This window comes from Syngnathus acus, chromosome 16 (assembly GCF_901709675.1).
Source record: "Syngnathus acus chromosome 16, fSynAcu1.2, whole genome shotgun sequence".
Classification (NCBI taxonomy): domain Eukaryota; kingdom Metazoa; phylum Chordata; class Actinopteri; order Syngnathiformes; family Syngnathidae; genus Syngnathus; species Syngnathus acus.
Window position 1 is genome coordinate 9,653,848 of NC_051101.1, and position 23,809 is coordinate 9,677,656.

General features: G+C 40.4%; 1 long non-coding RNA gene across 1 annotated transcript; it reads right to left on the reverse strand.

Moving 5' to 3' along the window:
• Nucleotides 1–213: 213 nt before the first annotated feature.
• On the reverse strand, nt 214–22,590 carry LOC119136337. Its single transcript, XR_005100710.1, has 4 exons — nt 22,302–22,590; nt 14,819–14,920; nt 13,205–13,396; nt 214–404 (listed from the first exon to the last, which is right to left on the reverse strand). It is a non-coding gene; the product is annotated as an uncharacterized LOC119136337 (long non-coding RNA).
• Between the last annotated feature and the right edge of the window lie 1,219 nt (nt 22,591–23,809).

Here is a 23,809-nt window from a genome sequence, read left to right on the forward strand (position 1 = left end):
AAGAAGAAACACATCAGTAAGCTAATTTAAGCAAAAGTCAACATGACGTCTGAAACAAGATTATCGCAACCTTCGATGAAGTAATTAGATTAAGCAATTAATTATTAGTGACTCCGCAACACTGTCTTTCTGCTGAAGCCAAGACGGAGAGCTAAAAAAAAAAATCAGGAAAACATGTGTTTGTAAAAATTCAATTAAGGCCTTTATAAAGTCAGAGTTGCCAGTGCTCAGGTGAGCGGAACGAGGATGTGACTTGAAAAGGCCACAGTTACCATAATGATAGCTTGCTGGTGACATTTGAGCTTCTTACCCCAGATGAGACAGAGAAAGGGTAGCGCGGAGGGAGACGCAATCGGAGCTGACAAGAAGTCCATTTCCCCACTGACACCTGACCTTCAACAATCCTGAAAAATATATAATACGCCATACATGACCTACACGCTCTCTTATTGAAAGAACAAGAAAGAAAGAAAAAATGCTTTTGTACAATCGTGTGTTGAATTATGTAAAGCTATCGAGATGATCTCCTGGCTTTAAGGTTGAAACTTTTTTTTTTGTGACATCTCATTTTTAATATCCAATTTTTGAAAAGGCTGCATCCATCATCTCAAAGTTCACATAATGTAGTTTTAGAAAAAAAACAAATCTCAAAACATGGTAAAAGGTTTTTGATTAAGCATTTGTTGGAGTGAAGCTGTTTTCCCTCATGAATCACAAAGTAAAGCCTCTCTGACCGGAGCAATCAAACAGACAAGGGTCGTATTGGAAAATAGGCACAAAAAGGACATTTCTAGAAAAAACAGAACTAAAGAAACACAAACAAACGGGAGTGGCACATGTTGCTGCTCCCTTTTATGCAAACAGTGAGATTTGGATTCCTGGCCGCTATTGAAAACATTAAGGTCACCCGGTGCTGAAAGTCAACTAATGCAGTGAAGCAATTTAGAATCGACCTGATTGAATCTTATATGAATCGAAAATCAAAGCCTTCCATATAAATGAACTCATTCTCAAATATTGTTTATACATCTTCATTTCAAAGCCTCTTGAAAAGCTTTGAAAAGTGCAATTATCCTTCCTCTTCAATAAAAATGATATAGTAGTTGATGAGGTCAAAACTGTCCACTCTTCTTTTTTTTGTGGCTCTTTTCAAATCATCACAAGATAAATAAACAGATAGCCTCATTTAATTACAGTCATGGAAATATTATAAAATATTCAACATCCTATACAAGTCCAAACAAACCAAGTCCATATAATCAGTAACGAAACTCGCAAATATGTGGAATGAACCATTTTAATCGTAAAACCAAAGGCAGTTCTACGTGACCTCGACAGGTAGCTCTCCGAAATGCGGCGGCCGTAACATCATCAAACAACTCGCTACACTCCATTCTGGACCAATTTAACGTTAAACGCCATGAAATCAGTCAATGTGCAGAAAATGAAGTTTGAGCGTCCACGCAGGCAGACGCAAGTCTCCGTCTTATTACCCGCTATAAGCCCCATCGCTACGTGCCCGTGGCGCCAATTACTGGAGCTTATGGAAGCTGTGTTGTCAACCGTTACTGCTGGAGAAGCTTTCTTAAAGATGCAGATAAGATTATCAGCAGAATCTAATCACTTTCATATATGGCACTTTGTATAATTCATGTTTTAGAACTCCTAAACTGAACTAGTGATGCCTCAAGACGGATGGTTAGTTTAACTTATGCATCTTAAACAATGATTCCGTTCAATGTGGCGTTCCCCTTCAGGCTTGCTGTGAGTAGAAAATTAGATTAACTGAGGACGTGTGAAAGCAGAACAAATAGCTGGTCCTTTTTTTGGTCCATTAGGAGCAGATGAAGTTATTTTTGTTAGAAAGCCACAATATATGAAACTATATTTGGTTTTGCACCATTTACCCTTTTCTCATCCCAACCTTGGATTGGTTGCTAATAATTGTCTTCACTGAACCTACCATATATTTTTTTGGAATGCCATTGGGAGAACATGGCAAGCAGTTCAATCAAAGTCGTAACTATTGGGTGAAACCAATTCAGGCTTCTGTCAGCTTACTTCAACTGAAAATCCTGAAGTTTACTCGATTACTCTGACTTGGGTATAAACTCGCATGGCACTTGGAAAAAGAGGCAAAACTTTCTTTCAACTCTCAACTTGCTGTGCTTGCCTATAGGGTGCACAGAAATAAGAAGAAGAAGAAGCAGACACACAAAATAAGGTGTATATACTTTTTATAAAACGAGGCATGAGAATCTTTTGAATCGGTGCGCGGATTTGCATACGAGCAAGCAGGTTGCGCTTACCTGTTGAGTGACGCTGAGGCTCGGGAGTGTTGTTTTTTTTTTGTTTTTTTTTCGGAGGATTCGTTGAAAACAAGTGTGGAAAGGAAAAGTAGAATGCCAATGGGAACTTCTCTCCACCTCATTTCGAGGACGAATGACAGTCAATGTTGAGACTAGTCGAGCCTCGACATTCGAATATTTAAAATAAAAATTGAAGATAAAAAGAAATGAGCCGTAGGTATATTTACAGCCATGTTTGCTTCGGCCTTTAAGCGGAATATTCATGGGTGAGATTTATTTTGCGTTTTAGTGCAGCCACAGCGCTTGCAAATACAGATGCAACAACACAGCTGCTAGTTTGTTACATTTACTGTATACTCATACATAATAAATGAAATTGAGAGGAGCCAGTGTGATGTGTTCTGCGGCAAGGATGGAGACGGACACAGGCCAAGGAATTCTCTTTTAGTCTACGACCGCCTCGCCTCCCTCCCTCTTGCCGCATATCCCCCAATGTCAATTATATGCTTCCAACTGAATGGTGGCTGGAGAATACCACCATTTGCTCAGTGAAACATAGAGAAAGCTCGCTTCGACAGGCAACTTAAAGGTCATGTTTATTTTCCACATGCATGTATTTTTCATTTGATCGGCTGATAGGCAACACTGGCTTTCAAACCCGTATGGACTTGGTTGACAAGCTGTTTGCACAGTATAAACTCAAAAGTAGCAACTGAGGCAGCACAGCTAGTACATGAGGAGTTCTTTTTGTTAGATGTTCTGGATATTTTTTGATCCGTCCAACCTATATGGAATATGAAATACAGTAAAATATTTTAGACATACAGTATATAATATGATAGGATGTATGTAGAATTGATATTTTTCAAAAATTCTTCAACCGTAGATGAGATGGATGAGGTATGATGATGTCATGGTGTACAGAGCATGAGAAAAAAACTGATGTGATAGAACAGATGATATAAATGCAGTAGATAAAATGTCATGAGATGAAATTAGATGAAATGAGATGAAATGAGATGAGATGAAATGAGATGACATGAGATGATGGACAAAATTACTTAAGTGAGAGAAAAGCTTGATAACATGAGATAGACAAGAAATATCAAATACATTGAATAAGAGATGAGACAGATGAAAAAGGAGATAAGAAAAAAGTGAGACATGAGATGGATGAGTTTAAAAAGACTAGACAAAAATGACTAGAAAATAAATGCCCTCTTGATTTAAATGAATTCACATCTACCAAAGAGGTGATCTATTTGACGGATATTTTGAACTAAAATCATCAGACACATAAAAATTAATAACACGCACTATGAAAAGTCAATACAAATTTCATCTGTATAACGTCTGAATAAAGGGATTGAATATGTTTGCTTCAAACACGGTGAATTTTATGGCTGGATTTATGAGTTCAGCCTCGAAAAATGTAGTCTGTCAAAAACTGTGGCAAAACAAAACCTAATTAAAATTTATTGCGGCGCTGCTGTATAACACTACATTAGTTTAATGTAATTGTACCTAATAAATTGGTTGGCAAGTATCTGCCAACTACTATCTCAGTCAATTGGGCTGTGGTGGAACTCCCACATTTGGGATGCAGGCAATAAAGAAAGAATGACAATGACACATGCGTGATTATGATGGCACAAATTCAACAACTATAAACTTGTCGCGAATTGCGTGGGTATCCTTCTGCGTGGGTGTGTGCCAGTGGCCATGTTTGAGATGTTAGCAGCCAGGCCGAGCAGTCAGAGCGGGTCCAGCAGACAGTCATTAAGCCCAGCGGCCCCGGGCTGGAAGGTTAATTCTCCCCCTTTCCTAGGGGGAGTATGTACAGCAAAGGTGGGAGGAAGATGGAAGGTGCGGGGTGAGGAGGACGGAGGCGAGGGGGCTGTGAAACTCAGTTCACACAAACAGCACTGTCAGCAAGATTGGAGCCAGATAAAGGAGGGAAGAGGAGGAGGAGGAGAGAGCGAGCTGAGGAGATGAATGGCGAGTTGAGTAGGGAGAATACAGTAAAGGGGGCAAAAAGAATTAATGTCAGGTGCTTGGACAGGCAGAGGGTGGGATGAAGGGGGCATGAACGAGCGAGGTAATGGAGCAAGAGAGAGAGAAGAGGATGGAGGCAGAAAAATACCGTAAAATGCGGTGATGAATAGAAGACGAGGGAGGGAGGAGCCGCAGGAAGGAGTGGGGGGGAGATCGGAGGTAGGAAGCCTGACGGGAGGAGTTGGTTTTGCAAACCAACAGGAAGTCTTCTGCCTCTGACCAGCATGACAGGAAAAGAGAGGAGGACAATTAATTGAAGGTAGAAGAACACAATGTGGAAGTGGAAAGTGCATGTCCAAGAGCTAAAAACAGATCAGCATTGCACATCATTCTGACTTACAGGACAGAAAACTTCAATTAGGGCCTTGACTAAAATATGGACTTTCCCTTTGTCCAATGAAAACTATTTAACCTCGTTCTGTACTCATTAATACTGTAAAGACAAGATCTTAATATACTAGTAGTAGTTAGTAGTATTAAAAATATAAATGTATATAACTTGCAAATATGTATAATACACATCAAATGTTCATCCATGTCTTTGTTTGACTTTTTCCAATACTATTGACAGAAAAGGAACCATTTCAAAAGTGCTGAATCTAATTTTCTAGGATTTCATCTTTATGATTTGAGAGGTCGGTGGGAGTGCTACGATATGCTAATATGCATTAACCCGCATTATCATCCTCAAGTAAATTTAATCATTAAGCATATGTCATCTTTTCTATAAGCAATTCCTGGAGAATCTTTGTAGTGGCACCTTTAGAAATGCAAGCAATGGACACTAGAGTCGAAGAGACATGTCGCGAATAAAAGGGTCCAAAAATACAAACAATAGCCTCCATAATTAAGTAAGCCAGAGAAGAGTTGACATCTGGATATACCACAAAGAAGTATGTGATAATTAAATGCCAAATAAGTTTTCACTTGTATTGTGCCTTCGAATTGGGAGACCTTTTTACTGTCCGAGCCATGCTGTCTTCCCTTAAATAATGTCCTGTAAAATGAAATGCAAATAGTACATTTTTTGGTGAGTTGCCAAACAAACATTGATATGAATTAGTCCATAATTATATATATATATATATATATATATATATATATATATATATATATATATATATATATAATATTTTTATATTTATTTATTATATTTATATATTTTCCCATATAGTGTGTAGCCACAAAAATAAATCCCATCAATCTATACATAAAAAATGAAATTAACAAAACAATACAATTACATAAAAAAAAAAAAATCCTCATTCTGATGTCGACTTCTCTGTAGGCAATCAAATGCAACATACAATCTGCTACCTAGAGGAGCATTGAGCACACCCAACTGTTCTTTCAAAAGTGTTGACTTAATAGTTAAATAAATAAATAAAAGCACAGATCCAATTCTGCAGGCTCTGAAAACAGAACAGATTCTGTGCGCTGATCTACGGAGTATTACCCTCCACACTCTGAGCCCACCCGGGCATTAACCACATAGCCATCTGAGCCAGTGATCTGATTGGAGTCACAGCTTCTGTTGCCTGCTACAGTGCAGCTGTACAGTGTATCAGACAAGCTAAATCTGTAGACAAGGTCAACATGTTTTGTTTTTTCCCTCCTCCCAATCAATCTGGCTCACAGGCAATGTCAGGAGAAGCTTTACCAGCTACCCGCTGAGTGGAATTGGCAATTGCGATCCACACAAAAAAAAAAAAAAAAATGACAGAACAAAGTAAAAGTTCCCTAAGTCTGACAGCATAAATAGACATTAAATCCTTTTACTGTCACATTTTCTTCAAAATACTCTTTCAGTAATAAATTCTGGACGGGGGACATGAACTTTGTCCTATTGTTGCTCTTTAAATCAGTCTTACCCGAAATCTTTCAGCTAAAAATGGTCTATTGTGTCATAATGATTACTAAAAAATTTACAACTTCCAACACGATTAGACGGAAAATATGGCATTGGTAGAACGGGGCAGAATTTTTTTATTGGCTACCTTTCTGTGATAAAACTTTTCAATGTAAATATAATAAATCTCTGATGTCATTTAGTTGTGATGGAACAAATATATGATTTTAATTCACTGACATTATTTATACGTTTACTGCACAGTGTCAAAATCTTTCAAATTTGAATTCCATCTTAGAGTCGTTGGCTTCCATACGCTGGCTTGTAAAAATATTCCTCTTGGGTCAACTGAGAAAATTGTGCTTAGGTGTGAATTTGAGTGTGAATGATTACTTGAGTAAACCAACACTACGATTGGCTGGTTACCAACCCAGGGTGTAAAAAAAAAAAAAAAACACATGGCTTCCATTTCACCAGTGACCAAAGGTCAAATACTATAGAAAATCGGAACAGCTTGTTGATTGCTGTTGAATACGGACATTTGAGATACAACAACAAATAGACCAAATGACGCTGGTGCGTGCACACAGACAAGTCGCATCGGGCTTAAGACAGATTTTGGAAAAACCCAGTTAAACATACCGACGCAATCTGCTGTTCGCCTTCAATCCCGATGTGTCCCCGTACAAGTTGGCAGCATCATAGAGATCAGGGTGGCATATGCATGCATGTGTGTGTGTGTGTGGGTGTGTGTGTGATGGATGGAACAGTTTGAGGCAACCAGCTGTGGTGTCCAGATTGGGGAGGGATTATTTCCCCAAATCTCTGCCATTTACCTCAGTTGCCTAACGAGCTCCGACATAGCCGTGCTAATTGTGACTTTGATTTTAGTGTTGCTAACAAAAACAATCATGCAATCAAATTACAGCATGTTGACGATGCGTTATACCGATCTGTGTCTAGGTAAAGTCCACACGAGGGAATTACATTGCCAGCGTGAGAATCGGTCACAATCATTAGTAGGATGGACACCCGGAACTAATCATTACAGTGGATAAAAGGGATAGATCGGATGGCTTAGTGCTAATTCGTCGGAAGCATCCGCATAGACGAATATGATGATAAATACCACCGACTGGTTGGCGGCAAAACTAATCCGCCAAGAGCCAAGGAAAAAGTAAAAGTTTTTCAAAAGGCCACTCTTGACTAGCAAAGGAGAACTCCTCATCTTGCAGACTCCTGTGTAATGTCAAGAGGTCGAAGGCTAGACAGGATCACTGAAACAATATTATTAAGCCAGTGAGGGAAAAGGAGGCCGGGTCAGATAATAAGACTCAATCTGGCTGAGTGAAAATGGCTGGGAGGGAAAGTGCTGACACCTGGCTCGCTCTTCCCCATCCAATTGCCATGCAGCGCTAACTCCATGCTACTGATATTCATGCCGAGCTGTCCGTGCATGGCCCACAAACTTTAACGGCCTCCTGATTCTGCTCCCTTCCTTCGTCTCATATATCAACCTTCACTGGTGATGGAAGAGCCAAGTGGAGAACATGCAGAAGATGCGTTGAGAGGAACGTATTGAAATTTAAGGTCAGAAAAGACCATTTGTGAAGCCACTCGTCTGTGTCTTCTACATTTATGCGCAGATTCTGTTTGTAATAAATATACAAAAGGAAGAAGAAAAAATTAGACGACTGAGCTTCCTCCAACAAGCGATTTGAGCTCAGGCAATAATGTGAGCGATGTTATTGGCTTTGACAGGATGGGGGTCAAGCCACACTGGGCTATCGCCAACAAAACAGAGGGATTAGAGGATGACACTGAGCCATGGTTGGGCACACGAAAAGTCAAAACGTGGACAAAAACAGCCTGGAAATAGATTTGATCATATACTAGCGCCAATGTGAGCTCAGAAGAGAAACGGTGAACCCTTGTTCACGGTTCACTTTTCATAAACTCATCTTGCCGCATTTTTTTTTTCCCTGTGGAACCTAATAGATATTTTCTCTAAAACTCACCTTTGAACTTTGCGTAATGCCACATGATACTACCAAAACACCCTAAAAGTAGGTGTTGCCAATTTTTTGACCCTAGATCTTCTTTTCAAGGGGCTACAAAATAGATAAAAAGACACACACAGAAAAGACAGTTAGTCAAAATTTCGAACCTGGTTGGGATTAATGAAATAACACCCCAAACCTTTTGGGGAATGATGGCTTCCATAGAAGCAATTTAGTCACCTTATACTTGTGCAATTTTGTGTGATTTCCATTGCGGTTTTGTCCTTGGCACGTTCTCTGTCCCCCCAAAAAAAAAAAAAAAGCTCGCAAACTTTCATTGTGGAATCTACAATGGACGAGGCAATGAAAAAATCTGATAGTGGTCAACCACATTACAAGTGCAGAGTAGAATTCTGTTCTCCGGAGATTGTTTTTTTTTTTTTATTAGTGGAGGAGGTCAGGTAATGAAGTTCTCCAATTCAATTCATCTAGCGTGTGATTACATCTGCTAGAGGAGTATTGTCACCTCAGCAATAGGCCAAGACAGTCTTTATAGTTGTAATAATGCGTGCCGTATCATTTCATCTGTTACAAAGGAGCTTTTCATTTGTGGCTGATGTGCAATGAACTGACTGATTCCATTGTTCATCGTTGCCTACTTCCGCTTTGATTGGTAGCGTCTTGAGTACATTCAAATATCTCAAGTCAAGTCAGCTGTTGTTAGAAAATAAGAGGACTATTATTTGAGACCAAAACGATGGCCTCCAAATCTCACTTCAATGTGTTCTCTGTGTACGAGAAGAACAAGCATGAAAGCGCACACACCTCTCCCCATTGATAAGCTTTTGGCTTAGCTTGGTTGGGGCTTGCCATCCTGCTTGCCCCATATTCCAAAAATCTACTTTAATTAACATATCAGAGGCCCAAACGGGGCTAAAACCCTTCTCTGCAAACTGTAATCTGCCCAGTTTGAAGTGATCAACTACAGAGCGGACACAACGAGGCCTGCCAAGCCAAACACGAGGATAATCCAGTTATACCTGCTTATACGGTGGACGACTAAAAGCACTGAACTGACGCTCTTGCCCAGACGGGAAACAGCTTGCAAAGCATTTTCATCCAACCAAAAAGCGTTTTGATGGACTTTTACAACATGGCTCGAGCTCCAAACTGCAGTTTAGCCACATGCTGCCTCCTCCTCCTCCACCTGGAAGAAGATTAAATATCAAACAAGTGCCAATGCCCTTCTCTTATTACTCCCCAGTGGCTTTCATCACTTAATTTCCACCTGTACAACTTGCTGCCCCCTGGGTGCCCCTTCCTCACTCACGACACCATCAGTCACAAAAGTTTTTTTTCCCCCGCTTTCTTTTATCTTTCGCTTTTATATGCAGTGTCTGAGCATTTTGATCTGAGAATGTCACTGAAGTAGTGAGACGGGGTGGGGGGGTTGTTTTCCCCGACTTGTACACCCCCCCCTGAGGACCATCAGGGAAAGTTGAGGGGGCAACAGATGGAGGCTATTGTGCATCCAAAAGAAAAGTAGGGGGGGGATTATAAAGCGAGTGTGCATGTCTGTGCATGTATGTGTTTTGTGTCCGGGGGTCGGAGCAGGAGGGAGTAAGGGCGGGTTTAACACAAGATGTTAAAAATCTGCTTGGTTAATAGTCTCCTGGAATGCCACCTCCTGCGGTTTTAATGAAGCACTCCAAGTCAAAAGGTGCAATGGACCATGGTCTGTTTGCCAAAACAGTCCTTGCTTTGACATCCTTTGACCCCTGCCACTCCCACGCCACTTGACGCCCGTCTCCATGGTGACCAGCCACAAAAAGTTTACCGAGCCCCAGATTTGCAAGATTGTCAAAATATCAATTTACGATGTGAAATGTTTCCTTCTTTTCTCATCCCGCAAGAACAACCATTTGTTGTTTTTTTTAAATCCCATGAACTTTTTTCTTAAAACCCTTATTAGCTCCCGAAAGACACATCCAAACACACACTAGTTATAAATGCACATATACGCAAACACACAGAAGTTGTTCCTCATTGCCAACAAGGAGCCTTATTATTCAATATGCATGTGTGCATTCATATGAATGCTTGTGGTATGTGTATGTGGGTTCAAGACTAATAAGTTGCAATGCACCTAATTAAACAGTCTTTGTTTGTGTTCTATAGCGCTGGTATTAGCTCAGCAGGCTCAATACAGGGTGGTTGGCTCTCGTTTAATGTTGCTTTCCTTGCAACAACTTGAGAGGATGGATGGATGGATGGATGGATGGATGGATGGATGGATGGATGGATGGATGGATGGATGGATGGATGGATGGATGGATGGATGGATGGGTTGGGTGGTATTTGGATGGGTTTTGGATGGATGGATGGGTTTTGGATGGGCTTGGATGGATGGTAAAATAGGCTTTCTGCATGCATACAATATAATATGTACACTTGGAAATGAAATGAATCCATAAAAGACATGGCAGTAGTCTGACAAGCTGCTAATAACATACTGTAACTTGTAATTGTGTACACTATTTTTTGTTCCAACGCCTGTATGGACTTGTTTTTTGGTTTCGAAATTCCAAACGGAAAGGCTTCACAATACAATATGTGCCGTAATGTAAACAGCATAAATGGTTAAGATGGCTCCATTGTAGCCCCCTCCTCGTCCATTTACCTGCAGCAGGCCTTTTAAGAAACAAAGTGGAAAACCTGAAAGGGCAATCAGAGCTGCTTTTCCTGTCTGACATTCATGAGCTCAGTCTAATGGCACCATTCATTCTAACCCCTATTTAAATAAACACACGCTTAATGATATAAGTGAGGCAGGCTGCGTATGCCGTCATAATCAACAGGAAAGAAAAAATATGTACCAAGGGACTATTATGTTACCTCTCCTAAAGCCAACCTAGCTGTCTCCCACACATGGCCACGTTCTTCTATTCATTGTAAATAAAGCATTCAAGGTGAGTTGAATTAATGTGCAAACTGCGTTAACAGGTGAGCAGAATGACGCTGCACTAGCATATGCACATTTGGACACACACACACACACACACACACACACACACACACACACACACACACACACATACGTATATGAAGTGCCACCCGCTGACACACTTATGAAATCCAACTGATTAAAATCTTATGAATACGATGCTCATTCATAGTAATTGAGTGACAATCCCTTGGCCATATGGCATATTTGACACACTTGCATGCCACATATTCCAATATGCAAATTGAAATATAACACAAGCTTAAAGTGGTTTAAAAGGTGGCATCATTTTGATTTTTAATAATCCATAATAATAAAATATGTAATAAACTACTTTCGAGTTGTTCGGAATCCAATTCCTAAAGTCTACTCTGCTTCAGATATGCTTTAAAAAAACAACAAGATTTGGATATATTGCATTGTCTCCCATGATAATAAGCAATCCGGGATTTTTCAATTTTTTAGGTGAATCGAAGCATGCGATTGCAAACAGGACTGCCGATGACAACTTTATAAATTTTGATGAAACGATTCCTATTTTAAAGCTGTGCAATGCTTGACACTATTTATTGTGTCAGGAAGAGCATCTGGCCAAATAATTACGGGGTGCTCACCCAAGTGGAAAGAGAAAAGAAAAAAAAACCAGAAGTGGGGCCTTGCACTTTGGGGACTATGAGAAGAAAAGCTAGTGAGTTGGTTGACATGATGATTAGAAGAAAGCTGCCTGGTGACCAGATGAGAAACAGAAAGGCTAGAACAGGCATGTCCAGCTCTGCTCCTCAAGGGCCGCTATCCTGCCTCTTCTAATTAATGGTTATGCCACACATAGGTAAGAACTCGAAGCAAGAAAAGACATTCCAGAGTGAGTTAGATGAAGTAGGTCTGGACATCCTAAGCGGCGAGACACTGGAATGATGCAGATTTTAATGGACACATTGGTAATAGGGTGATTAAAAAAAAAAAATGGCCGGTAAATTTAGTATTCTGAAAAACTTGGAGGGACAAATGGTGGTAGACTTCACCAAAAGGATGGAAAAAGCTGCAATATGCATCTCATGTGGATCATATCTCATGCTAATGATGTCCTCTGAAGGAGGTTACCGACTGGTGTGTAAGACGTATGTTGGGGGGGCGGTGATTAAAAGCACAGCAGAGAGTCATTTGGTGGACGCTGAGAAAAAGAAGCGTATCATACGGCTTTTCAAGAAGAGGTGAGACACCGTGCCAGTGGGCAGGAGGAGCTTCCAAAAGATTGGACCACTGCAGCCAAGGTGATAAAAGGGAAAAGCATTAGTCTACTCGGAATGTCTTCTGGAAGGGAGAAGGAGACTTGGTGGTGGAACTAAGAGGAGAAGGAAAGGTGTTAGTTCAGAAGAAGTGAAACATTGAGAGGATTGAGGAGAGGAGACAAGAATAGAGTTGTGGAGGTATGGTAGAGTCTAGAAGAAGTGTCAAGGTGTCAAAAGCTGCCATTTTTGTAGTCGTCATTCAATTGTTGTCAAATTGACATCTTATAATTATACGACGTGCAATGTTTTTCTTGTAGTGAGGTATTCCTCAACCTTACCTTGAAATGAAAAATTTGGAATACTTCATATTTTTGGAGAAAAATAAACCATTAGAGTAACACGAGACACAAGGATGGGAATATGTAAGACAGCAGGGAAAATAACATTTGCTTAACAACAAAAATAAAGTCAGGAATATGGATCGGTGACTGTTGTTTTGTTGGTGAAATCGGAAGAGAAAAAAAAATCGACTTGTATATTGCATTTACAATGATACACCCTGTCCCAGAGTAATGATGAAGACGTGCTTCCGAGAGCCATCTTTTGATTGTAGCCAGTGCACATTTGGGCCCACTGTTGGTCAAATCAACATAAGCAAATTGAACTAATTGCACTGCAGCCTGCCCAACGGACCCGTCTGGTTCTCGGGAGGAAAGCGAGCCGAGAACATTAGTGAATCTCACTAATTGCTCACGCACCTGTGCCTGTCCGCTGGACTCGGCCGGGGATTGAAAGCGTGCGGGTGTGGCAACAGCAGGTTCACGATGTGGTATTGCCACTCTTAACGAATGATGTTGTTTAGCTGATCCAGCAGATAATGTGCCAGCTCCCGTCCACGGTAGAAATTGTGCTTCCAAAGGAATATTCATTGCTCCATTTGGTCGTGAAAGCTGGAAAATGAAAGTGGCCAGTTTTATTACCATTCTGTCTGAATAAATAATGACGTTCACGTGTAAAGTATGAAATGAAAAAAATAAAATAAAGTGAATCATGAGCGTGAACAAAAAGGAGCTGCACCGTACTCTTCCAGTTCGCTGAGAATTGGGCATTTATTTATGTTATTTTACAGCACACGGGTATCTGTCTTATAATAATAAGAATATATTATTAAATAAACAAATATATAATTTAATAAATAAATAAAATAAAACATCTTGAATGTGACTGTAGTATACCGAATACACAACATTATAAATAAACACTGTATAAGTTTGTACAATATTGAGGTCCTCAGGCAGAAAAGCAGTCCCAAACAGTTTAATTAATTTATTGCCTACACACCCCAAGGCGGAAAATGTCATATACCCTCCAAACCATATGGTGGTGTATACTGGTGCAAATGTGGCTTTAGTGTTTAGACAAAACAAGGAAATGGATCATTAACTCGACCCAAACTAGTATAACAGACCCCCGAGAAGTAGAACAGAGGTAGTTGCATTGTTTTTTTCTTATATTACCAGTCTAAGCCAAACAAAAGTTCCACGTTGCCCACAAAAGCATCTGCTTAAAAGTTGCAGAACGACTCAAAGCATTGACTCATGTCCAGTCACAATATTTAAACAACGCCATCTGTTTTTAGTTTGCTAAATAAGAAGTAACAGCATATGGTGGACAAAATATTGGCTTTGTTGGACATTAATAACATTCAACCTTAAAAAAAAAAAACAGCTAAAGATTGCAGCAATTCATTTAAATTCAGAAACAAACTGTTTACATTTTAACACCCCCCCCAAATCGGTTGTTCGAAATCCCCAAGCATTATTTGTCTACCTTTTGTGTATTCATCAACCTATTACACAAAAAAAGGCTCCTGCAGATGAACAAGTGTGGAGAACCATCTGTTCAAGTTGACTTTGTTTTCATATGTGGTACTGACCCAACCTTCATTGTTCAGCAGAGCTCAGGTGAGGTTAACACTCGCTTGGTAAAATGTACAAAGCGAACAAAAAGAGCACCATCTGCATTTGTTTGGAATAAATGAATGTTTGTGCAGATCACAAAGGTAAAAAAAAAAAGGCTAAAGGCTCTTGCATCCCTCCCTTGGAGTAGAGTCTAACTAAAATGTAACTAATGACACTAGTCCCCCCTCACCGAATGGCAACCCGAACCTTCCCTACGGCGAGCGTTACTGAAGTGTGGCTTTGTGAAATACAATTTGCAGCAATGTGGCTTCTTGCGGTATCAGGGGAGAAGGGCTGAGAAAATAACAGTTGGAGAGCACATAAATGAGCTGTGGTGGGAGGGAGAAATGGATGCGTGATGTTATGTGGGAGGCCAATGAGTCCGGCAAGTCTTAGAATGCCATATGCTACCTTGAGGCAGGCGTAGTCTTGCGAAGGCGAAGAAGCGTGAGTTGCTGGCGTCTTCCGAGCTAGTATGGTATGTGCCTAGCCTTTACGTGCCTTCGAGTGGGCCTGAGATAGAATAAGAAGGAACGGAACGAGCATCATTAGATAATGAGCTTCAACCAGAGGGAGAGGCAGAAAGGAAAAACAGAGATTAGAAGGAAGTACATATTTACGAAACATACAGCAGGGCTGATTATTGTTATGGTGCCACCAATAAGGGCTGAAGGCCTTAGCGCTGCCAGGCAAATGTAGCATTTTTAATAATTAATCACACCACGTTGCGGCCATGCACTGACCCATTTCATTAGCATTTTACTCCCAGGACTGTTGTACTCCATATCAATTGGGGAGGTGGGTTGGGGGTGCAAAGCTACCATCTACCATTTTCTCAGGAGGAATAAATCAATCTCACTGGTGACTTCAAATGTTAGAACCCATACAAGGGGGACAAAATAGCGGCGGCGGCTGGGTCTCGCCGACTGTCTTTCTTGTTGAAATATGGAGCCCATATTTAGGACGGCCATGCCAAAGAGGCAACCCAACAGGGTTCCTTTAGGCTTTGATGCTCATCAGCACAAAAGCAGATGGCCCTAGTCTGGTCCTCAAACTTTTTGTGCCCCTCATCTTTTATCCAATTCTATCCTGCCTATTAGCCCCCTGCCTGTTATGGTCGAGGAGCCTCAGGGGGTACTCGCAAAGCTAAGGAATGAAGTCAAGCCTCCCTATTGACATGGGTCTCACTGCAAAGCTTTGAATAGAAGTCAACCGAGTGAAAAGGGATGTTTTAGAGGACAAAATAGAATAAGGTGCTCGGCGGATCAATACAGCTGGGCTATTCGGACCTGAAATGCTCAACTCGCCATGTGCTGTCAAAGCATCGCAAACCGCAGGTGGCAAAGAATTTTCCCGAGCATTGGTTCAAAAGTAACAAAAAGTGTTAATGGTAGAAAAAGCTGCGTGTGTCTGTCTGCAAGATGAGATCAAAAGCAGACAGCCCCGCTGTGTACACTGGAGATATTTGTGTCCTTGCCATAAAAGCAAACCCAATTCATTACAAAGGTCCAACGACCAAACTATTTGCCCTTCGCACCCGAGCAATTGCTAAATCAGAAAGGCGTCTGAGAGCTCCAGGCAGACGCAGTACAAACAGGTTTGAAAGCCCATCTGCGGTAATCAAACAGTCCCTCCTGCGCTCACTCTGCTCTCTCCGTGGCGCAAGCCAATTAACGGTTAGTTACAGAGCCGCAGATGAACGCCTTAATTGATTACATGGCATTCGCCAATTCAATTATCGATTTTGGCACAAAATGCTGACCTGAGATTGAAAATCCTGGAAGTTTGCAGACGGGGTGGCGTATAAATATGTACGACATGACACAGTTAATAGTTTTTGGGGTTTTTTTGCTCACAAGTGTTTTTTCTGCATTTTGGGTTTGTACTCGGACTGATTTAGTTGCCTTGCTTGAAAATCTACGTTCAAAAAATAAAATAAAACAATAATAACAGAAATATGCTAATTTAAGGAAATAAAACATAAACACATTATTTATTGCTCATTAACTAAGAATGAATGTGGAAAAAAAAGTCTACTTTTCTAATTCATCATTCATACTGAACTGAAAACTTGGAACGGTAAATTCAGATCGTGCTCGGTGCACAGATATAAAAAAAAAAAAAAAAAAACGAAGAATCGGTGGATTGTTTATTTATTGTTTCTGACTTACATTTCTCTTCTTGCTCCACAAACGGCTTTGTTGCCAGGAGCACACAAAACAGCTTGGATAAAACCGACTGAGTTGAAAAACAAAACCACGCATTCGCAAACGCGCATTTGCATGCATACGAGCCACAACAAATAAATATTCTTTATGATGTGATATAAATATCAATACGGGAACGTTCGATATATAGGTGCATATGAAGAGGTCAAATTTACATAGAAAATAGCCCCATGCACATACATAAAAATATAAATTATACGTGATTAAGAAAAAAGCAATACACGCATATAACACTGTATATGAGCCAATATAGGAAGATACACTGAGGCAAAAGGCCATTTATACCACAACAGCATTCTGGAGCCTGAAAACGCTTAGTCGTCTCAGAGTGGAGATTGAAATATTGCCCATGCACCTTCCTCATATAAAGTTTTAAAGGTAAGGTGATGGAGCGATTTCAAATGATTATAGTTATGTTCGTATTAAAAATGTTGAAAAGTAAAAAAAAAAAATCCCTGCATTTAGAGTTGCACTGGGAATTTTTATTTAAATAACCACATGGGCAAATAATTCTCATAAAAGAATTCTATGAAGTGCCAAGCAGAGAGGAAACGAGTCCCATTTTTATAGTCTTTGGTATGACCCGGCCGGGGTTTGAACCCACCAGTCCCAGGGCGGACACTCTACCACTAGGCCCACTGAGCTGGTCCTTCGATCCTTCATCAATTTCTCCATCATGGAAGATTGCTCTAGTCAATCTGGATGGAGAACAAGCGGGTGAGATGTTTGTACTAATAAAGCCTCAAAAGGTTCTGTAGTAATTTCTCAGGATGGATCCGTATTACACTCCACAAGGTTTTACCATTCAACCCAGTGGGAGGTCACTAGTGGAACTATTGGAGGGAAGAAAGCAAATGGATGAAGTCTATAAAACTTACTCCATCCTCTATTCTCCCTCAAGGTCTCTGCATTTATATCTCTATTGCTTAATGGTCTGCACACTATCTCATGGCCATGGGCTACATCTTTAATGTGTATATGTTGTTTCTGTGGTTCTCCTTTACCCAGCATGCATTTCTCCAACTGGAGAATACAAAAGAAGGGGGTTCCATGAGTCTAAAGGGGTTTTCCCTGATGGTAGCATCCCAAAATCTTTTTGGAGGCCTTTCGGCTCTTAACGCCACACGTTCCAAACGTACTCCCGACGGGCTCTGAGCTTCTGAACCGTGACGTGGAAGTTTTTAGAGAGGCAGGGTGTCCCACTACAGGAGCAATTCCCAGCCTCCCTTTAGTGTTTTTCTTTAGAAGAAAGAAAAATAGCTCAGTGACAGCCTCTACCCTGAAATGTACGGGAGTGAGGTTGCACACTTCATCTTCGCCAAGGACCATCTTCCCTAAATGTTCCCGACACTCGCTTCTAACAACACAACCCCAAGAAAGCCAGTACATACACAATGGCACACAGAGAGCAGCGTGACTGTCGGGTAGTCTTGGCATAGGCGAGATGGAAAGTCTAGAAGAGAAAGAGCAGCAAAAAGACAGATTACCAAATGGGAAGACTCGGGTGCGCACAGCATTCCTAATCAGCTGGCTGCTGACTTGCAACTCCACTACTTTCATCTCGTCTATACAAGGTCACCTGTGAGATGAAGTGAAGCAAAGTATTCCAGTATGTAAAGTGGGGGGTTAAAAAGGGGTTATTTATTATATCTTTTTTATTTTATAGAGGAAATTATTATTATTATATTGAATTTGTTTAATTGGAAATATTTGTGATGGGATGGGAGAATTTCTGATAGTAGTGCATTCCTACTTCTATATAGTATAATAATAATAATAATAATTAATAATAATAATAAAAATTATAAAATCCAAAACATAATTAATAAAAAAATTCATCACCCAAAATCCATGAATTCAGCCAGTGATTATTCAATCCGTGCATATATTCCCAAAAGTCTTGCAATACTTTGGGGGTGATAAAAATTTAAGGACATACGGTGAACTACATTCTAAACTCACTCGCGACATTCCCAAGTGCCTGTTCTCACTCTCATGCTAATAGATCTCCAAATAAGAGGTACAGCGTGTTTGCTTCAAGCTGTCCGTCACATCTAGTTATGGTTCGTGCAAAACTGTCACATAATGTGGATAATCAGACATACTACATTTCAAAACCAAAATGTTTAATTGCACAAATATAATGAAAATCTGCTAGCCTTCAACCAAACAGTGTTCAAAACAAAAACCTTAGCAGAGTAAGTGGCAAAGCCATCCAACTTTTTTATGCTTCTGTCATTTCCACGATTCTTCTTACTTTTTCTAATACCCTAAGAAATTTCAGAAACATGTTTGTGAGTCAAAGTGTGTGTGACAGAGGTTATTCCTTTATCCTTTGACCCAGATTTAAAGCAGAACGGAGCAAGACATGAAAGACATGCACCTCCCTATGGTGCCGGATTTATGCGCAACCTGAACACAGGCACACACACCGACACAGCCACCCGAGCAGAAAACACTATTATGCACACTCACAGCCTAAACAGCCACTCATGGCGCATATGCTCGCAAAAATGTATGCATGTGCACACATCAATAAAAAGAAGAAAAAAAAATCATCTTACAATTTGAATCACCAAAACATGGCAGCCGCTCAAATAAGTGACCACGCATCCACAGGCACGTAGAAATTAATTCTGTGCAATATTCAGCACATGTAGATTTATTTCTATTGATTTGCGTCGCTACTGGCAACTATATCTCAGAATCATTGACGGTCTTCAGTTATATATATGATCATACAGTAAATATATGTAGCTCCTGCCTACCTGTAGACTGCAAGTGAAAGACTTCAGGTTTTCCATTTCTCGAGCCAATAAGTGTCGACCTTTCTGTACAGTACTGCTTGACCTTAGGTTGGCGTGGGTGAGAACAAATGGTGATCAGAGACATGTCTATTCGGGTTAAGTTGAAGGTAAAGGCTGCAACTGAGAAGTATTTTCAAGTATTCTATTGAACATTCTATTGAATAATTGAGTATTTGGATGAAGTACATTTTTGCACACGATGACGACACACCACTATTTTCATGACTGACAATCGAGCCATTCCAGACATCCTATTGCCACCTACCTGTGTCTGTCATGAATCACCTCACTTCTGACACCATTTGTCCAGAATTTTTTAGAGTAGAACTCAGTCTCACTACCTGAAAATTGGTTCAACGGAGTGATAAAATCTGCACACCGGCTATGTGCGACTGCAACATGTCAGGTAGTCTGGCCTTGTTCTGTGGCCCCAACAGTAACAATTATTTCTATGGCGGTGTACAGCTATTAAACCCAAAAATATGTGTTTGATAATTTGTCTGATGATTGACACACAGTGGACCAAAAAGCCATTAGGGTGAATAAATTAGATAGCCTCCTGCTGGTATACGCCGGACCTGCCAAACTAACAAAAAGTCACGCAGCACTTTAAATCATTGTTACCACTTCCTGGAACGACTCGTACGTTCAATGAATATTTGATAGGTTTTCTTTGAAGGGCCTTTGCTTCCATATACACCGGGTGTATTACCGCAAATCAAATTTTGACATCCATACATAAGGCGCGCCTGATTATAAGGGTGTAAAAATAATTAATTCATTAATTTAATACATTATTAGATTTTAAGATAAATAATACATTTTATAATAATTCTAAAATATAATGAGCATTAATATCAGGGACTTGTTGTGATTTCTACTTTAGTGCTGTTTTTGGGGATATAATATGGCCTTGAGTGTTTACTTGACCTCAAACACGTCAACAGTGATAAATGCAATCTCCCAAATACACCCGTAAACATGAAGACGACAGCGATGGGGAAAATTTCACATTAATATCAACCTCAGGTTATTTCCTGTTTTACTGTTGAGCGATATACACATTTGTTGGTTTCCTTTCTTCGGAATTACCTCGTCTCAGGCACGGACCGTCTCCTCCTCCTCTGGGCCCATTGAAGCCTGGGAGCTGGCGCACATGGTTCTGGCCGTGTTACAATGCATAAGGACAAGAGGGAATGAGGAAGCTAGATGGGGGGCTTGGAGGCATAAAAGTTCTTTTCTGCCCTTGCCTCTTTGATGCAGAACAGAGGGTTGCCACGGCGATGAGGTTGGTCCGTCTCCCACAGTGGTGTGGGAAGAGCAGCAGCTTGCTGTGACATTTACTTATGGGGCGAGGGAACAGACACCACAGTGGAAAAAAAATGCTTAAACATACACGGAGTGAAGAAAGAATCATCTGGCATGGAGTCAATGACAAACACCTGTATCATCGTGGTAGGATTCAGTCGCATATTCAAAATTCACAGCATTTCGGGCCTCCCACTTCATTTGCTCTCATTTTCGTCTCACGAGTAAGCCAACACATATTTCCATCCTGATCACTGCCAAACTCATGTACACAACCAGGCGTTGTCGCGTACACAAAATGCACGAGCAAACAAACACATGGTGCACTAAGCTATAGCCGCTTTACTCCGAAGCCAAGCTGCGAGCATGCCAGGAAATTCTCCCGTCCAAAAGTGGGAAACTTGGCAAAGGATGGTTGTGAAACACGGCTTTTGTTTCATTTTTTCTTCGGCGCAGGAAATGGCAAAACAACAGAACATTGGAGCAAACTCTTTTCTATTGCTTATCTTCTGGTGCAAGCCTGGTTCCTTGTGCTTGCGGTAGGATTTTTGGGAATGAGTGGATTTCTTAGAGCCTCAAACTGAGTTAGCGCCCAGGATCTCCATAAGAACCATCTGAGGCTTCGATTGAAAAGCAAACAGGAAGCAGGATCAGAAGATAAGAGTTAACATAGATGTGTGTCATTTTGTGGCTACAGTAAAGGCATTTTGTGAAATGTGCTATTTACTTTGGGGAATCTCGAGAGAATGCTAATGAGCACGTTGAAATACAGAGGGCTCTCTGTCACTCATGAATAGGCTTTGTATTGTTTCAGCCTTGAGCTCCAGTTGAAAAGTTCACTTGGAGCCTACAACTCTTATTTTGGACTAATAAATAAAGGCTTCTTTAATGAACAGAATAATGCTTCAAGGCCATAAATATAGGATGAAAAATGTATGGTGAAGTATTGAAACTCAGACTGGGTTTCTTACTGGGATTGGATATTGAAAATATGAATGTTAGACAAGAAGTAAGCATTTTAGTTGAAGATATTTTGGTATTGCCTTTGAAATTTACTTTTAATTCTTGGTATTCACATCTGATAACATCATGTGTGATCTATCTTTATCAGTGGGTTCTGAAGATTTTAGGGATTTTGTAAAAAAAAAGAAAAAATGTGGGCCCCCTGAGATAACCTTGCCCCCCAAGGAAAAATTTCTAGCTCTGCCCCTGCACAGATCTAATTCAGACTGCAACAACTATAAATGAATCTCATCGCTGAATATGGTTGGGAAAATAATAGCTCGGGTCATTCTACTAGTGATTAAATCATCCCAAAATCACAATGTGGCTTTTATCACAATTGACAGGATCTTCTCTGTTCATCAGTTCCAAGAAAAATTCGTCGGATAGCAGAAACCCCTAGACACAATCTTTAAAGATCTCACAAAAAAGTTTGAATCATCAGTCTAGTCTGTTCATAATATTCCAGAGACTTTGCCATCCTCCCATGTAACTAAAAATCATAAATGAATTCCACAACAACTTGAGGTCCCCGATCGGAAGACTTACCGGTACTCCTTTGTGGGGAAAAATCAACGTGTTCTCGTGTATAAAGATTTTGGAGTATTCTACTTCGCTCTTCTGCGCCATGCCTTCCCTGATGCCTCGGGCATTCTGTTGCACAGCCGCAGCACAGGCAACTTATTTAATCTTTCAAGACTCTGTTGAAAAACAAAAATGGAAGGCATTCTTATTGGAGAACTGCTGCATGCAGACTACGCTGTCTCAGATGCTGAAATACAAGACTTCAGTCTTGAGATCAGTCTGGGAGTATTTTGGCCTAGCCAAAAGGAGACAATCGTTTTAGTCCAACTAATATCAATTTCTCCAGCACCATCAGCAATATATCGGATTCACGACAACCATGAAAGACATGAAAGATAAACTCCATTCAAGCTTTGGAATATTTTCCCAAACTTTGAGCAAATGCGTTTGGAACAAGAATTTACCTGCAGCGAGTCACCATGAATTTTAAAAACACACATCTTCGAGTCCTATACTTCAGTATCTCAAATTAAAAATACTAACTTTCTAGGGCCCTGGCTGAAAATTGCTACACATAATATTTTCAACACTACTCCAAACATGGCCTAAGAAATATTTGATCACGCTAGAGCAATAATCATCACACTTTGTATTATCAAAAGGTTCCATAAGCAAAGCACCCACTCATCTCTCGACTGAAAACTATGCTCTCGAGATAACAGATGGAAATCCCCCACAATTTGCGGATAGAGTCTGATAAGGGGAGATTGATTTCCAAAAAGTGCTTAAGTGTAAGTCTCTCGTGGATGAATTATTAATGTTCATAATACAAAATCAAACTAATTCTCTGCCTGATCAAAAAAAGATTTGATGACACATATCGTCAGTCCCCATGCTGGCCTGGTCAAATTTTGCCAGCGTGATGTGAGACCAAATCATGTTCAGCAGAGGCGCCATCCTTCTTGGTGTCTAATCGTATCAGCCGCTGGAGGTTTTGCCGCCAAACCAGCACGGTCTCAAACGTGCTCCATCACTGCTGTGCGTCCCATCTAGGAGAGTGTCAGTCTCGGGGGGTCACTAACTCTGCCGTAAATGAACTCTGGGATGGAAGCCACCCGAGCGAGATTAGCCTGGAGGGGATGTTCTCACCCCGAGATGAGTGATTACTTCTCTGGCACTAAGTTATGCTAATGCATTCATTTCCAAGAGCAGCGTGATTATTTAGAGTTCATTGCCAACTGTTTCAGATTTTACTCACTTGCTACTTTATGCAAAGACATTTTCTTTTTTTTTTTAATTTTGCAGCCGCTTGTGTTAGCACAGCAGTCTGCACGCCAAGGGAGATAAAATGGGAGGAGATTTAGATGATAAAATTCTTCTTCTTCCCCCACACTCTAATATGTACTTGATGTGTGAATGAAGCAAATCAAATGTCTTTTTTTTTTGTGACAAATTTACAAAATGATCAATCTTGTAGTGAATATGGCTTTGCTTGACAGAACATTTATCATATGATTCCAACCAGTCACTGG